General features: G+C 38.8%; 1 protein-coding gene across 3 annotated transcripts in view; it reads right to left on the bottom strand.

Annotated features, from left to right (window-relative positions):
• Nucleotides 1-16859, bottom strand: part of LOC121891148 (plexin-B2-like) — a 211650-nt gene that overhangs the window by 88160 nt on the left and 106631 nt on the right. The window contains exon 4 of one of the 3 annotated variants that reach the window (XM_042403917.1): nucleotides 14645-14791. The exons of the other annotated variants lie outside the window; for them this stretch is intronic. The gene's annotated coding sequence lies outside the window, so the exon portion shown is untranslated. The remainder of the gene's footprint in view (nucleotides 1-14644; nucleotides 14792-16859) is intronic. 3 annotated transcript variants of the gene reach the window in all.

The following is a 16859-nucleotide window of genomic DNA, read 5'->3' as shown; positions in this document are numbered from 1 at the left end:
CAGTAGCCATATTACTGCAAGAAGAAAATAGTATATACTTACTAGGGATGTGCAGAGATCCCAGTATTTGTGTTTTTATCTGTATTTGTTGAGGCAGCAAAATTATTTGTATTTGTATTTGAATAAAAGTGGGAAGAGGCTTAAAAATCCTGTTTTTGTTTTTATTACACTTTTAATTTAGAAAATTAAGATGTTACAATAAGTGTTCATGAATAGACGACCCTACGAAGGAGGTCCCCACACTGGGTCTTGAACTGGAGTCTCCCAGATCATAGACGACTGCGCTAAACGCTAACGACTACTGAGCTAAAACTTCACTCATCGCCTCATTGCAGACAGACCTCTACCTATTTATACACCCATAACACAGAGACAGCACACCATGTAACACGCAAATGAACTTTAAAGGTGATTCTTGCTTTGCACTTTTCATTTATTGCCTATTTTTTACAACCTGACTTTGTGGAAAGGAGAAGGAGAACAACAGGTCACGCAGAGTCCCTTGGGAGCACTTTGTTAGTAGCTCAGCTTTATCTCTGGGGAACAACCCCAACGAATAACTTTTAAAATATTTGAATGAAACAAATATTCATATAAAACCCACTATTTGTGCTTTGCCGAATAATGTATTTGTATTCGGGCACACCCCTAGTATATACAGTATGTCTAGGGGGTGACGTGTCAAGGCAAAAAAGGGAGAGAGGACGCAAACTTTCTCTCTGATCACCGGCAGCCTAACATGTATTGAGCCATTTGGTTTGGTGCGAGACACGTCCTGGTTTTGAAGACGGCGCTTCATGTGCAGATCAGTGCAGTTATCCCCCCCTGCTGCGAGGCCAAAGTTGACAAATGTGATCACAGGCTTGGCACAGCACGGCGTGATTAAATTGAAGCTCTACCTGGCCTGTGAAAAAAAAACTCTGTAGGTGACCTCTGGAACTCCGTATCGGTTCATGATACTGTAAGATCAGCCGAGGGTTGAACGAGGAGCGCGGGGAGGCGACGGCGGCAGACTCAGCAGAGTATCATTATGTCTCCTTAAAGTGAAGCTCTGCAGTTATTAGACTGTCCTGGTAATTATAAAAGAGCTGCTGTAAAAGTCTGATAATATGAGAGAAGACACCAATTATGGAGACATTCGTCGCAGGCACTGCAGGTAGCACTTTTCAATATTATAGCCATGATAGTGTGTGTGTGTGTGTGTGTGTGTTTTATTCAGCCTGTGCTAGCTTTGCTATCTGACGGGGCAGATTGTGATTTTTAGCTGAGCAGCGCTAATCTCTTGTTACAATATGAAGCGCTGATTACACCACTGCACACTGTGGGAACGAGAGAGAGACTATGTGTGTGTGTGTGTGAGAGAGAGAAATAGAAAGAGAGAGAGAGAGAGAGAGAAAGAGAGAGAGTATGTGTGTGTATGTTAGAGAATACAAGAGGGCAGATAAGACAAGGTGAGGACAGACAAGTTTAGAGGAAGAGAGAGGAGAGTGTGTGTTACAGAGATGAGGTTATGCTAGGTTAACACACACACACACACACACACACACACACACACACACACAGAGCTAGCAGCACAGTATGTACAGTAGGGATGTTATGACTAGGACTGGCCTCTGCACTGTCCTGTTATGATAAGGCTATTATGCCTACTGTGTGTGTGTTGATGTGGAGATAAACGTGTAAAAAAAGTCAGTTGGTGGAAGCACAGGAGACTGACAATGAATAGGTGAGACACACACACACACACACACACACACACACAGATAAAGGTGCTGGTAAGTCATATTGCTGTTAAGGAATGAACCTCTTGAGCCAAATCTGATTTACGTCCAGATCATCAGTTGATGTTTGAAATTCAGAAGCATTTGTGCAGAACTAGTGATGAAAAAAACTATGATGATAATCATTATAAGATCCCGGACGAGAAGCGTCACGTTGCTGCACTATTTTGTCGATTTCTCTTTTAGATAAACTAAACAAGAAGCACATTTTTTTCTTCTTTTTTTTATGCGATTGCCAAAACCCGCCACTGAAAAGACGTGGGAAAATGTGAAAAGACCCAAGATGGGAGATAACTGCACTGAGGGTGACTCAACATTTTTAAAGTCTCATCACCATGGTTTCATGGCAGTTTTTCTGTCACAATATTTCATAAATCTCTAACTGGACGAAGCAGCTGTCAACAAGCAGAACTACAGACTTATGCTGTTTTTACCCTTAACATTTTGAGTGCATAAGTGCGTTCACACTGAGAAGTATGGGAAATGCAGTGCACTGTGAGTACCCGCATGGTGCACTCAAAACGGTCAAAATGCTGAGTGTGGAACTATGGACACTTCTTGTCCTCAATGGTTGCCATCTTGGCTATGTAGCAGAAGAAGAGGGATCTTTTTTCAAAGTGGAAATGGCGGCCACATCGCTACATTATACAAATATAAGCTATACATGTGTTTTTTAGCACTAAGCACCACTATACTGTTGTCGGATATATGCCATCAGTATGTTTTTTGGGTTAATTTATAGCAGTCTGTAATGATTTGGTAGCGTCAATGCTAACGCTAATGCTAACGCTAGCTAATGCTAATTTGCGATTGTCATTTCCGGTAAGTGCACAACGGCTGTGTTTGATTTGAGACAACACTACCCTGTCAAAATTTGCGCAAAAAGTTGAGTGTGGACCTATGTGCACTTCTCGCCCTCAACGGTCGCCATCTTGGCTAAGTAGCGGAAGGGGAGGGACCTTTTTTCAAACTGGAAATGGCGGCAAAGTACGATGTAACTACGGTGAACATCGCCACATTATACAAATGTAAGTTATTCATGTGTTTTTTAGCACTAAGCATCACTAAACTGTTTTTTGGAATGATTTGGTAGTGCGAACAATAACGCGAATGCTAACGCTAGCTAATGCTAACGCTAGCTAATGCTAATTTGCGATTGTCATTTCCTAACCCTTTAGAATGTGCAACAACAACAATCATGTAAGTTTACTGCATGATGTCACATTGTCGCTATAATAAATCTTGGTAATAATCTGTGTCAGACTGTATGATATCGATTTGAGGCTGTCAGATTGTGAGATGAATGTGTGGTGAATCTTTGCGCTACGATGTAAAACGCAGCAAACTTCTTTTTCGTTTCACCTCCATTATTTTGGTTTTTGTGCAGCATGGATGTATCAAGTAGAATGAGTGTGTTTTCCCCCCTAAACTTTATTTAAAAAACACCAAACAAACTGCACTTTGGTTATGTCTGCATCATTTCACACCAGATTCTGATTGTAGATGTGGGTCGTAGCAAATCTGGTTGCCAGAGCACCGAATCGGCGGTCGGTGGACGTGTTTTCTCTCACAATTCTCAACTTTCGTCTCTCTTTTGACTCTAAATCACACCGTGTAAAAGGGGTTTTTATTTGAAACAATGGAAAAAAAAAAGTCAGTATGTCGGCACCGATTCAGAGGTTTTATTACCAGTCGAGGTGAAGATTTGGTATGTTTGTGGCAAATAAACACAGACTGCAATAACGCTTATAAAACCGTCCATTTCTTTTCACTGAATAAATGACGCTGTTCTCATCTGGTAGAGTTTGCTCTGTTCTATTTCCAGCTCTGTCTGTCTCTTGTTAATTATGTTTAGAAACTAGTTTTATGAGAAGCTTAATACCACCTGGATGAACTTTTTTTTTGTTTTTCTTTTTTTAGCAGCAGAATGAAGATACCTCCTTTTTTTAATTAAACGTTTATTATCTGGTGGCGCTTCTGTCTGTGTTCAAGAAGTTTTTTGGCACCGGTTGCTCTCCCATCTTTTCACCACATGTTTGTCCTCGTCACATCTGTTTTCTTATTCAAATGTCATATTACTGTCCGTTTTTTATTGCTTTATCCCAGAAGCTACCCACCGAGGGATTGTTCTTTAACTTCGACCACCCAGTAATGTTTTCTTGGCAGTTTTTCTCTTCTTTGCACTGCACTGCGGGGAGCCTATACGCCGTCAGGTATGTTACTGTCTTCGGGTTATGAGCTTTTTAAATTACAAAATACAACATGAATGTGGCTGCCAGAGCTCTTATAAATGACCACAGCAGTTTTCAAGCTTCTGTTCTCTAGGTTTTTTTTTTCCCTCTCTCTTTATTTACATGCTTTTAGCAGAGTCACTGTACGTCTTATCCAGTCATGCCATATATTTTCAGAATAAGCTGAGCTACTGAATCATGCAATTTAAAATAGTTTTTGCCTGTATGTACAACATATTTACAACGCAGGACAAATATCTGTATATGAATGGAAAGAGGAGAGACTTATAGTGAATATAAGACTCCAACCGAGAGCCTGTATTTGTCTATATTTTGGCAGTTCCTGTTTGCAGTGTAGCCACGGCAACTATCACTGGATTACCTTAATACAAGCTTGGAGTTATAAAGAGTTTCTTTTTGTCGATATATCATATATATATATGTGTGCATCATGTCTGTGTGTTCAGATTTGACTGAGTTATGACTGACAAGAACAAATCATTTATACTTTACAGTTTTTACTAAACAGTTTTATGCTTTTCCTGCACTTCCAGGAAGCAACTGGTTTATGAATTATTTCCATAAAAAAAGAAAATCATTTAAAAAACTCTTGAAACTTGCTGAAGAACTCCATCAAGTCTTGAACAGAGCTGCGTATTGTGCTGATACAGCATCCGAGTCTCTATAAAGGTACCAAAATGATACTTTTTATATTTTACTTTAAGAAACCTTTACTTTCCTTTCTCATTGGATACTGTAAATATCACCGTTTGTAAGATTGGATTTTTTTTTTTCTCTTCAAGCACTTCATTGCAAAACAGAGAATCGGTCTTTCGATTGATTTGCTCTTTCCTGTGTGTAAATACACACTCACACACACACACACACACACACACACACAAACTCCCAGGGAGACGTCTGCTCGATAGCTTGCAGATTTTTCAGAAGGTTAGTAAAAAAAAAAAAAAAAAAAACAGTAAAGGAAAGATGGAGGTCAGTGAAGATCTTTCATTTGTTGTGGAGTAAAGATGAGACGAGGAAGATGAGCTGAGGGCCGAAGGAGGAGAACAGAGGAGGAGAGGGTCAGCGGAGATTGTTGTTTGAAGACCTCTCTGCCCCGGGAGGGAAACAGACGAGGGGGGGGGGGTCCCAACATGAAAAGTCAAGAGTGAAAGAGAGAGGAAGGTGACGAGTGACCGGGAGGTGAGAGAAAGCAGCACGGTGACCGCTGTGTAGTAGCTGCAGACCCCTCGAGAGAGGCCGAAAACACGCTTCATAAAATATGAATAAAATATGATCCGACGTGGGATTTTTGGCACTGAAGAGTCTCAGAGGTTACAGCAAGAGCTGCAATAAATAACAGAATAATAAAAAAAAAAACAATCCTGTGGGTGGAAACAGCACGAGCGAAGACAGAAAGACACAACAGCACCGTGCAGAAGCACTGAAGCAGACACCTCGCAGGTTTCAATACTTCAGATTAATATGTGTCATGTTAATTATACACATATGATAATATCGTGTAAATAATCCAGCGCCTCTTAAATCATTGCTGTTTCTTTCTGCTCTTCTGTGTATCTTTTGTTTATCAGTTCATCTTGTCGCCTTTTTAACCCATAAGAACCCCAGACACATTTCTCCTTAAAGGAAAATTATGGGGAATATAAAACAGACCAAATGGACCACAAGGAACACATTTCTGATTTTTTTTTTTTTTGAAATTCAATATCAATTTGTTCAAGACACGTGGTCAGAACAGGTTAAATGTAATACAGGACGTCTTATTAAAGCATCAGAATTGTTAAATGGGTTGAAACCTACCTTTACACAAGCTTTTTTAAAATTAGCTAGTTCTGTCACATTTGCTGCTGTTTTGAAAGTGATGTCATGGGTACACAGATTCACACATTGTCACATGACTGCACCAGGATGTTCAGTAGATGTCACTTAGGGGACTTCATGAGTTAAAATCAAAGATAAAGCTGTATAAGGAATTTTCCAGAACATTGAAAGGGTTGGTGACACCTGTGTCACCGTGGGTTCTTATGGGTTAATATCAAGCGGCAAAATGAAGAATGACGCCAAGTACCAAAATCTGCACTTCCTTGAATGACCACTCGAGGCTCCAAAAGCAAGTCAATCCCCATAGACTCCCATGTTAAAATGCCCAACTTTACAGCAGAAATAAACATGTTTACAGCCTGGTACAAAGAACGGTTTTGGTCTCTAAAGCTAATTTCCTCATTCATGACAACTGTACGGGGGTTGATTTTTTTTATAACTCACCCGTTTAAATTTTATTAAGCCGTAAAGTTATGCATAATGAAGGACATGGCTGCTTTGAGTGACAGTAATATCCAATATCCAATAAGTTTAGCAGTTCCTTTTGTACGCTTTTCTACAGTTATGGTTACAGCTTCTCTTTGTCTATCTCCCTACACTCGTATTTTGAGTGTAATTAATTTGCCAGAAAAGACACAAAACACACAATAACCTCTAAAATATGTACAAAAATGTGTATCAGCTGCACAAAAATGAAAAAAGTTGAAATATTTCCATTTTTGAATATATTGTGAGTCACTTCAGTGAAACTATTTAAAGTTAAAATAATGGTTTTAAATGTAAAAAAGTAAAAACATGAGATTGAAGATGATTGTTTGTTTGACTGAATTTGTTGTTTAAAATATTTGACTGTTATCGTGTTGATGTATCGACGAGGTTATTTAAATCTTGTATTCAATGAGCCGCCGCGGTGATAAAAGGAGGGGAAGCAGTGAGAAGCATCTCTTTAATAAGCAGAAGTCACAGCTGCATTATTGAGAAGATTTCAGCTGGAATATGAAGTGAGTTAGACAGAAAAGCACCACGGGGTCTTTTAATATAAAGTTTCTCCTTCATTTCTCCTCTACAACTTGGCAGGAGATAACAGCTGGATATTAGTTTCCTGCTGAGGATTTCATATATCATATCATTACCGCACTTTGTTATCTGACTATTATCTTTAATATGGACTATTACATCATATCTCACACACAGTAACAAACTCTGTGATGAGCTGCTTTCTCATCTTTCTCTCTTCCATCCGTTTCTCTAACAGAGTCCGACACAGTCTGAATAACAGCTGTGGAAGATTGAGATTATATTCCAGATCTTCAAAAATATGAGTTTTGTAGCAACAAAAATCCAAAATATTCCACATATTCTTATATTTCCCCAATGCATTAAGTCTTAATGTAGTGGCAACTCTGAAACTCTCCCAGTAAACTAAATTTAAGTGAAGAATAACTTGACCAGGATGATATTAATTCTGGCTCTAGTAACAGTAGTCAGTCTATCTTGTAACATATTTAAAGGATTGCCATTAAAGTAAAGACATTCATGGTTTCCAGAGGATAAATCCTGATGTTCCCTCCAGCACCATCATGAAGTTTTGTGGTTTCGCTTGAAACAACTGTTAGATGGATGGCCGTCATGTATGTCGACCTAAAGATGAATTGTAATAACTTTGATGATCCTCTGACTTCTCATTTTGTGCCGCAAATAGGTCAAAATTTTTAATTTGTCCAATTAAAACTTTGTTTTATGCCCAAATACCTGCAAAAAATAATGTCATTCACTTCAGCTGGACTTTGTGTTTAGTGCTAACTAGCTAATGTTAGCAACATGCTAATGTAAGGTTGTGTCAGAAATCATTAAAATCTATTTATTGTCCACATTTCTGTTTGAACATCTGTATTCTGAGTAAATTTATCGACTTTATGGCCCCTAAAATATTCCTCAATGGAATCCATAATGCAATGTGTCGCATTTTATAGATGCAAAAAAATGGCTGTTGCACGACTCTACAGCTGACAGCGACAGCGATGATGCAAAATGATGATGGTCAGTAAGTGTCTGACATCTCTACGTCTCGCTATTGAGTTAAAGGAAAAGTTCACAATTTTTGAAGTCTTCCCTAAAAGATTGATGCATGTTTTGTCTTGCTGTAATCATTTCTCCTTACAATGGACGTGATTTTGTTTAAGAGTTTATCTTATCTAAAGCTGCTAATATGAAGCTTCAGTCGTCCGAATGAGTCACATCAAGCAGATATCTTTGCATGTTACAGTCTTTTTAGTGCCAGCGGAAGGATCGTAATGAAAAAAGGGAATTTGACATTAAAAGGACTGTTTGGATTTTCTGTTGGTGGTACTGGTGTCAACTATCCAGGTGAACTTCAACACAAGAAAACTATTTGTTTCAAACAAAATCTCTATTTCACTGACGATATTTATTTTAGAGTTCAACAAATAATCTCCAATGTATTTATTATATAAGAAAGAAGTAAAAGCATTTAAACAGTCACATTTGTGAGTGCTGCAGACTCATTTTTTCCTCACTGAAACTACTAAATCAAGTCAAATGTACTGTTTAATTCCAGCTAACGTGATAAACACACAGAAAAATGTCCTAATTACCCAAATTAATTCATCACAGGTCAAACTGGACTGAATAACATGGATGAGTTTACATAGATGAATGTGAATAAAGGTCACAATTCAAAGTTCTTCAACATTTTTTTGTTGCTAATGATGTTTTTTTTGCAACAGTTCACCAGAAGAAGCAGCCTAAAGATTAAAAAGCCCATAGAGTGTTTATCTCTGCCAAGCCTGGACTTGACTCTAAATCTGTTGTTTTTAAGTTTTCTAAATATTCAACTATGAACTGTAGTTCTTTGAAAAGTGCCCTACTTTAACCAAATATCTCTGGATCTGCACCAGAAATTGTTCACTTGTACTTCAGCCAACAGCTAATCTTTCTTTACAGATTTCATTGAAATCTGTAAAGTCTGTGAGATATTCTGCTAATTAGCAAACAGAAACAATAAGGAGAGAACTGGAAGTGGTTTAATGCAACTCAAGAGTGTTTTTTTAAAAGAAAAATCTTAATAAAAGGCTTAAGATACATGATAAGTGTTTATATTCTTGCATGTCGACCTCTGTCTGTCTGGTCTGAAGATCCCCCCCCCCCATCCTCCACCCTCCTCTTCTTATTCTTCTTCTCTGCCATCTGCTGTTTTCTCTCCTATCATCCCTCCTGCCATCACTTCCATTCTGTACTTTTCTGATAACAAACCAGAACTTTTCTCTTTTTTTTTCTTCCTCCTTTTACACTTGAGTGATCCAAGGCTGCAGTCTTCTCACTAACTTCACCGTTATCTCTTGGTTTACTTGTGTTTTTTTTTTTTTTAACTTCCCCTCTCAGCTTGCTCAATTCAAGGCTTTTATCTCCCTGATAGAGTGAGTCCATGTCTCCATCCAACTGTCTTACAAATTCAAAAAAAACCCTAGAAATTTTGCAGAAAAACTAAATGTCAGTTTGTTTTTATTTTCTGTACTTCACCTACGATGCGAGTTTCAGGCTCATATAAGATAAAAAACATGCGATTAGTGCTGATAACTTCCTGCTGTAATGTAGGTGGAGTGAGGCTGATACTAAGGTTGTAGAGCCTTGCAGAGGAGCCAAAGTACATATCGTTCCCACATCTTAATGATGCACCATGCAGCCCTGCACAAAGATGAACTGCTGGTCCAATTTCCTGTCAGAAGGCCTGTTTGAAACCATAAATTGTTTATAAAAAAAAAAAAGAGTCATGCCGACATCTCCAGCCTCAAAGAGCACATCGATACCCAGCTCAGACCTGATTGCAATCATTCTGGTTTTGTTTCTTCTTTGCAGCGAGAGACGTCTTGCTGGTTCTAGTCAGTACATCTCTGTCAATCACTTGTGTTCTAACAAGCTACACATGATAGCTATCAACAGCAGCTTGGTTCAGGCCATCAGAAACAGTACTAGTAACTGGTGAGACCGTGAAATCAATCAGCTGAAAGACTTTATTTTTGTTGGCATCTGCTCGATTCGCAGGTTCATCCTTCAAGCAGCAGCTACCACAGTTTGAAGCTGAAGTATCAACAGCTGCTAGATGCTCCAACTGACTCTTATTCAAAAAGCATCAACTTCTCTCTAGAAATACTGAATCAATCATTGTTTTCAACGAGTCATTCTGGTCTCCATCTGTAAGTTCAGGCCCTCTAATAAGTGTGCTGGTGGTCATTTAGGAAATTATTGCTCCGTTAATAAGATTTGAAGACTTATAGTAGCTTTGATGTCTGCCGTGTGGGCGTTGATTGACAGCTGTGATTGACAGATGGCTCACATGCTGCTCTCCCCGACTCTGGGACTCACACTGAGTTGGACTGTTGTTGCAATATTTCACTTTAATCAATCAATTCAATCAGTTTTTATTTATATAGCGCCAAATCACAACAAAAGTCATCTCATTCCCCCGTTAGCAAGCACTTGGTGACAGCGGTGAGGAAAAACTCCCCTTTAACGGGTAGAAACCTCAAGCAGAACCCGGCTCTTGGTGGGCGGCCGTCTGCCTTGACCGGTTGGGTTGAATGTTACTTGATTATGACACCTGCCCTGTTAGCACAATTTAGCTTAAGTAGCTAACGTTAGCCCAAGTGTGCGCCACTTGGCATTCCCAGTAAGCTAGCGTTAGCTTAGCTCCTAGATAGCGGTGTGTGTTTCCAGAGCGTGAAAGGCAACACCCTGCACTCCTCATCTAGAAGATTCTGGCTCCAAACGGAAAAGATGGCGCCGACCATAAGCTGCAACTCTGGGCTTCAAACCGGCTCCAATGAAACCTCACACCTCGCTACGTCCATCTTTATATACAGGCTGTGGTATGAACCCTTAAGCCTTTAGATGTGGTCAGATGACATGTCATACAACCTTCATCTCACGCATACCTTTCTTTTCATCTTCAGTAGCATCTGTACTTCAGTGAATGTAAAGTACAGAACACGTCAACAAGCCGACAAAATACAGTCTGAGGTAAGAATGTACTTACAGTGTTTGAGCAAACATTTATGTTATTAATCCTACACCTTCTATACTGTATGTTCATTAAAGGTTATTCCAAAAAATCACTTGAAATAAACACAGAAACACACAATTACATCACCAGAACAAACAAAACTCCAGGTTTTTATTCATTTTCTAACACAGAGCGACCTGTATTGTAAATTTCTAAAATTATATATCATGTAGCCACTTTGTAACTATAAAAACACTGGAGCTATAAATAACATGCTGTGTATTGACTGTGTGTGTGTGTGTGTGTGTTATGAACTTTTCAACTGTGTGAGGTGAGTGTGTGTCTCGACTAACCAATTGTGTGTGAGAGAGGAGGAACTGGTCATTTTCTCGGGCCTCTATCTGATCTATCGTCTTGAGAGGTGGAACAGGAGCTGTTCCTGACAGAGACACACACACACACACACACACACACACACACACACACACACACACACACAAAGCAGAAAGTCAAAATCCAATTATGGAAGTAGCTGGAGGAAAAGATTACCACGCTCTCTCTCATTGGTTGCAATTCCTATTTTTCTCGTCTCTCTCCTGCTCCTCCGTGCTTTTCTCTCACACTTTTTCTTCTGGACTCTTTTATTATTGTCTACTTGTATCTCTGCCTCCAACATCCAATGTCTTTTTTTTCCCCCTTCCATTTTGTTTCTTTATGCCATTCTCCTTCAGTCTGCCTTCGCCATCAGATAGCGAGAGAGACCTAAGAGTCTCTGAAGCGAGTGAAAGGGGAAGATTTGGAAACCAGCAGACGATGAGGTAAGAATAGAAGGGCAATGAGACAAGACAGGGGGAGAAAAAAGTGTTCATAAGTTCATAAGAGGGTTTTTAAAAAAGTGTTTGACAGAGCTGATACAAGATCAGAGTTTCTGTATCAAAATCCTATCTTAACTTTTTCCATTTAATGCAAAGAATCAAAGTTGTGTCGTTCGTTTACAGTCTTTGCTCACCTGTAAATAGAAAGGTGTGCAGGAGATGCTGTAAAACAAATAGCTCAAAACAAACAATCGACTTCTTCATTGATGAAGGTCGCTTCCTGCATTCTGTCTTGCAATCAATTTTTTTGTCTTGAACTATAGTTTGTCCACGAGAAAATGTCCTGATCAGTATATATATTTGATAAATATTAGTCTTTGATAGCCAAATTTGAGGAATCCTTATCAAAAATGTTTTGATTATGCAATGAATTTATGCTAAAAAATAAATATCGTTGGATATATTGTTACAGTATCTAATTCTTTAAACTCTGAATGTTGGTAATCAGCCACAGTAATATAAAATTGGTTGATTTTATTTTCTTTATGATCTACAATTTATTGTTATTATAGTTTAATTAGTTTTACTTTATGTGTCTTTTATTGGGTTTTGGGTTTTTTTTATTGGGTTATTTTGAAAAGTGCTTTATCATTTTTGTGATTACAACATTCTTGCTACAAAAAAAAAAAGATTAATTTCTTTCAGAATTTTATTTGTGACTGAGTGAAAAAAGCTCTTAAAGGGAAAATTCACCACTGTGAATATGATGAGTTCTTAAAACTAGGTCATCTATTTAGTAGAAAGGTGTAATTATTTTTTTAATTGGTGCCCTGTGACTTAAGAAAACTGAGGAAAAAAAGGCTGCAGATTCCACATCCTGCTCTTAAAGGAGAATCCTACAACAACCAGGATGCACTGCATGCGTCTCGTCCAATCATCTACTCAGCTTGCGAGTACAGAGACAAAGTTAGTGACAGCAGCTTTACATCTCTTTACTGAGGCCTTTTTTTTCCCCACTTACAAAACATTTTTCCTCAGTGAGTCTGGATATATCGTATGAATGTGCAAGGATCATAAAAACAAATGGCGTACTGGAGTCAGTTATGCGGATCATTACAAACTTACAGAGTGCAGCACACAAGCCCGCCGGCGCAGGTGGACAGTAAAAACATCCCAGTCTGTCGTCTACCTTTCAGCTCGTTTATGTTTCTTTTATTGTTTGGACAATGTGAGGCTGGCAGTCACTGATGTTCTGTTATGTATACAGAGTTAAAGTCTGTTGTAATATTCTGTCAAAAAAACAAAGTCACGTTTACCAAAACAACGCCAAAGTTACAAATACATTACTCGGCAAAGCACAAATAGTGGGGTTTTTTTTTTTAACGAATATTTGTTTCATACAAATATTTTAAAAAATATTTGTTTTCAGGAAGAAAAATAAACCATGTCAAATACCAGAGTGCAGGTCGGTTACATCTCTATCTCAGTGTCTCTCCTCTGCTCCGCTGTGACGTCTATCAGCAGGTCTCAACGAGGGGAGTCACATCCACCTGCTACATGACGCACATTTCCTAGGATTTTTAAGCCTCTTTCCACTTTTATTCGAATACAAATACAAATAGTTTTGCTGCCTCAACAAATACAGATACATATACATATACTGGGCTCTCTGCACATCCCTAGTACCTAAAGTACAGCCCAAAGATGCTACAAGATTTGTTCATGTGCATTTTTGTTGTACAGCGCTAATAACTTTCAGAGGCAACATTAACTTGCATTAGCTCCATTTTGATATCCAATTTTCAAATAGATAAAAGCAAAAAATATTTAAAACACCGTATTAAAACCTTGGTTACCATAGCTACAAATGATGACATGACAGCTAATGGTTGCCGGTTGTCGCTGTAATACAACGAGAGAGTTTTCTAGATGCACAGCAGTCAGAAAGAGCAACTCGCAGATCAAGTGATGCACATCCTTAGTCACCAGTCAATGCTGCAACGCTACCCCGGCTGTGGCGTCTCTCTCTCGGCTGCGGTTGTAACGTAGCTCCGGTGGTCGGCGCTTTGTCCTCCAACTAGGCTCTATATCGGCCTAATAAGCTGTAATAATGGTACCACATCTCTCCTCCAACATTATACTGTAAAGCTAGTTGTGTTCGATGAATCACGGAGAAAATTAGCAGCTTAGCTTAGTTTAGCTGCAGCTGTAATGTCGCTCCGGTCTGGTTGTTGACTCTACTGTGTGTGATATTCCGTCTCGTATCATGAATGCCTAGTTTTCTTCCAAATATGCTGATGTTTTAATGTATTTAGTAGTATGATATTGCAGTGTCTACTTTCCTCTATCGCCAGCGTAACATGGTAGGTGGAGTGTTTTGGGAAACCCACTACGGAAAAGGAAGGAAATGTAGTTTGTAGTCTAATAAAGATCGCCAAAGTCCACTGGATGACGCATTTTGTGTCATCTGGTGGACTTTTGCCAGCAAATGAGCAGGAAGCTCTGGGTGCAGGAGACATGTTTATTTGCATAAACTACCCACATTGTCATGATACAATGCTGGTTGAAAATCGGCAAAGTTCCCCAGTAAGGGTCAAGCCGGGCCATATTGACAAAAATCAAATAACCACAGACGACCAGTGTACTATAAAGAAAGTCTACAATAAATTTTCAATCAATCAAACTGGATCATCCATCATATCAGAGGTGGACCACACATAAGGGTTTTTAATAAAAGTACAACACCAGCCCGGTATATATCGGTTTCATCTCAACTCCCATAGGTGTTCTTATTTAATTTACTTTCCATCACCAACCTCCACTTACCCTCTCTCACCTTGCAACCTTATCATTCCCTCTCATATACTCTCTGTCTTTGCACCGATTTCTCTCCTTTTCACCCTGTCGAACTCTCATACTTATTCACTCTGGGTTTAATTTCGTATTGTCTCTTACCTGTCCTTGCCCTTTCTTTCCATCTCGCCCCTTCGCTTTCGCTTATCTCTCACCATCTTTCTCGCTCGGTTTCTGAATCTCATTCCACCTCCTCCTCCTCCACCTCCTCCTCCTCCTCCTGCTCCCTTCATTCCTCTCTCAGGTTACCTTCGTAGGAAACAGATCGAGGGTTGGAGATGGGAATGTGAGATAAGAAGGTGATAGACAAGTCAGATGGAAAGATATAGAGGAGGAGGAGGAGAAGAGGCTTCTGGGAGGAGGATTTTCAAAGATAGAATTTTTTTTTTCTTTTCTGTTTTCCCACAAGGAAAGCAGCATTAATATGAAATATCCACTCCCTATGAGGTGTCACATGGGACATAATTCACCTTTACTGGGCTCATATAGATTTTTTTATCTCTTACAGTCCTGATATACAGTTTGTCTCAGAGGCTTTAACATTCAAATTAAAGCACACACACACTTCAGAAATGGTTTTATTATCACTGCTGTGATGTTTAATGCTGAATTAGTTTCACATATAATTAAGGCTCTGAGGAATTTGAATCAAAAAACACTTTTAAATAAAAAGGATCTGTTGTACAAATCTTTTTTTTTTGGGAAATATCATTGATTTGGGGATACAAGTGTAGGATTTTATATCGACCTTTTTATCTGATCAAAGAGTGAACAGTGGTTTAATATTTCAACACTGAAAACCTCCCTTCATTTAATCGCTTATTCCTCAGTGAGGTCACTTCTAGTTAACGGACACTTTTTTTTTTTAGCAAGTATCTGAACACAGATCTCAGACTGCAACCTGAGCTTTTTGTGAAATAAAAAAAAAATACTTTTAAGAAGAGACTGACAGTGCATTAATGTTTTTAAGGGGCTCTACTGGAATATTTTTGCATGATTTACAGTTTAAAACTCCTTATTTATCTTCTGCTGGCTCTTTATGCAGCCCCTCAGTTCAGCCTCTGTTTGAAACAGGCTGTTTTAGCTCCTGTCTCTTTAAGGCCTGCCTCCTGATGAGCCCACTCTGTTCTGATTGGTCAGCTTCAGGAAGCTTCCTCTTGCTCTGGAGGCTACGTAAACAAACTATAGCAGCAGGATTTCACTTATTTTTCTCGTTTTTTACTCAAAATGGAAACTTCTCAAATTCATCTGTACGTGTTCAAGCCTGAATCAGATCTGAAATATGAAAGTGGACAACGTGAACAAGCTTAGCAACAAGCTTAGCAACAAAAGCTAACCAACAGACAGCCATTTCTGGGCGTGGGCAAACAATATGATGTCATCCCAAGGAGGAAGTAGAGGTAACATTACAAACAAAGTGTTCAGAGCAGGCTGAAGCCCTGATTTTTGACTTGCAGGCAGCATTTTTACATACGTTCACCTCAGATTTTGGAACTTTGACCATGTTTAACATCCAACATCATGACAGTATAAAAATTACAAAAAGCATGATATGTCTCCTTTAAAAGACAGTTTTAGACGTTGACAGAGTGAACCCATGTATCATCTTCATATATGATAGTAAAACTGCATGAATTGTTTTCCATGTTACTGTGAGCCAGAGAGACGACTGTACACTAGTAGACCAATAAGAGATAAAAATTAAAGGATATTTGATATATCAGGAGCCTCGCACAAGTAGGAAGAATGAAGAGGCTCCAAAAATGACCACGCTGACACGTAGGTTTCTGAAAGCTCGTTTGAGACGGTCAACTTAACTGCTCCATCATCTAGTAGTTAACATACAGTAACTTACAGTATTCAACTGGCATTTTAAACAATTTCAAAGTCTCAAAGTTTGAGACTTTGAACTCTAGAGAGGACTATAGGGGTGTGTTTAATTACCAAAAAGATGGTTTTAAGTTTTTGTTTTTGAGTTTACAAAGACTTTTATCTTTTTGAGTTTTGTTCTAAATAAAATCTTAAAAATGACCTGCAGGGCGCCCGGTAGCCTACTGGTTAAGACGCATAACACATAACTGTGGTTTGATTCCAGCTTTGCTGCATGTCATACTCTTCTCTCTACCCCTGTTTCTTGTCTTTCTGCACTTTGCACTATTGAATAAAGGCAAAAATTACAACATAGATATATTAAAAAACCTGTTTTCTTTGCTGTTCTTTGTTGTTGAAATGTTACATATGTTAGTTATGTATGTTATGACAGTAGTAGTATGACAATTGTTTGCACTAATTTAATGCTTGAATCTCTCTCACTGCC

Source organism: Thunnus maccoyii, chromosome 23, assembly GCF_910596095.1.
Source record: "Thunnus maccoyii chromosome 23, fThuMac1.1, whole genome shotgun sequence".
In the NCBI taxonomy this organism is placed as follows: Eukaryota; Metazoa; Chordata; class Actinopteri; order Scombriformes; family Scombridae; genus Thunnus; species Thunnus maccoyii.
Note: the sequence above shows the minus strand (reverse complement) of the source record. Positions and strands in the feature narration are given on the sequence as shown.